Raw genomic sequence first — 1,515 nt, 5'->3', positions numbered from 1 at the left:
TGGTTAGAGAAATGATATAAAGAAGGAAAAACAATTATGTTAAGTAAGAGAGGCTTATAGTATCTTCTTTATTTATAATATTTTGAATGCAAGAAATTATTCTTATACCGCAGATAATACCCATGTGCTCATACCTAAAGCAAAAAATCTGCTTAACGAATCTACTTGAAATAGATGTTTAAAGCACCAACTGCATATTTACTCTTCGTCCTATTTAAGGTATCAAGAGCTCTAAAGACTTACCAAGTACAAAGGAAGGTTGTCATTGTCTCAACAAAGAAACAAAGGAAAGATTGTTAGCACAAAAACAAATACTTTCAACACAAAATCCATTTAGCGTTAGATCAATAGAATGAAAACCTCTGCCAGTAAATAAATTCTAAGAACTACAAAACAAAAATACTCTAGTACTTTTAACTCGATAATTTTGCAGCAGAAATACTTTGAAAAAAATCAAGATAACAACAAAGATTTTTCCCTCCAAATTTCTCTTCATTAACATTTTATCATAAAAAATTAAGGGCTTCCTTACCAAGGAGGGTAGCCCTTTGAAATACACAAAAATACAGTGAATGAAACTTGGCAAAATCAACCCACAAAAATCAAGAAATGATCTATGTCTACAACTTGTTGCTTGATTTCTCTATCTTAATGAATCATGTTATGTTTGAAAACAAAGATAATGGTGCACCTCAAATCTTTGATCTTGATATCGATCTTCAGATCGCATCACCGAGGTGGATTAAATATAGGATATGAATGCAACTAAACTTGAAAGTGAATATATTCTTGGTTTTTTATTCGACTCTTTTATAATTCTTTGAATCTATTATACATTGGAATTCATTGTTTTAGGTTGGTAGTTCTAGTGGTTGGTTGGAGATAAGGTTTGTTCCATTCACCATACTAATAATGATCTCTCAGCATCTGCTAAATCGAAATTACTAAATGTAATTTTCCAGTTTTGGAAATATTTCAATAGTAATACCATAACCTGCTTAAATATAGTTTTTTAAATTGTATATGTAATTTCAACAGCCTATGTTATTAATAAATAGTATATCTAAATATATAATAAGTGAAACAACTACCATGACCTTTCCTATAATTCCGTAAAATTGATTTTATGGATCACATTTTCCTTTACTCTACCTCATATGTCACATACCTGTAACGAGGATCATAAGGGTAACATAATTTATACTCGAGTAAGGTGAAAAATAATTTATACTCAGGTTGTTGCTATCCCTCATCGAGATTTAAATTTCCAAAAGACATGTTCAACATACCCATGTATACGGGCTAGGCTATATGTTCCAGTAACAACTAAATGCATATCCTTTCGAAAGAGATATCTGTAGTAACAATTTCTTAGCCAACACTGAACATTTTTCAGAACATCACATTCCCTATTCTTACCTGGGAAGTAGTCCTTTAATCAAGTGAAAATAAAAAATCGTCAAATTATTCAATGCAATCCTTCACTACTATACCTAATACATGAACATGCTTTTG

This window comes from Pinus tabuliformis, chromosome 4_1 (genome assembly GCF_031772625.1).
Source record: "Pinus tabuliformis cultivar Carrire ecotype Pingquan chromosome 4_1, CPIR1, whole genome shotgun sequence".
Classification (NCBI taxonomy): domain Eukaryota; kingdom Viridiplantae; phylum Streptophyta; class Pinopsida; order Pinales; family Pinaceae; genus Pinus; species Pinus tabuliformis.
The sequence above is the reverse complement of the archived record's forward strand: the minus strand, read 5'-3'. Positions refer to the sequence as shown.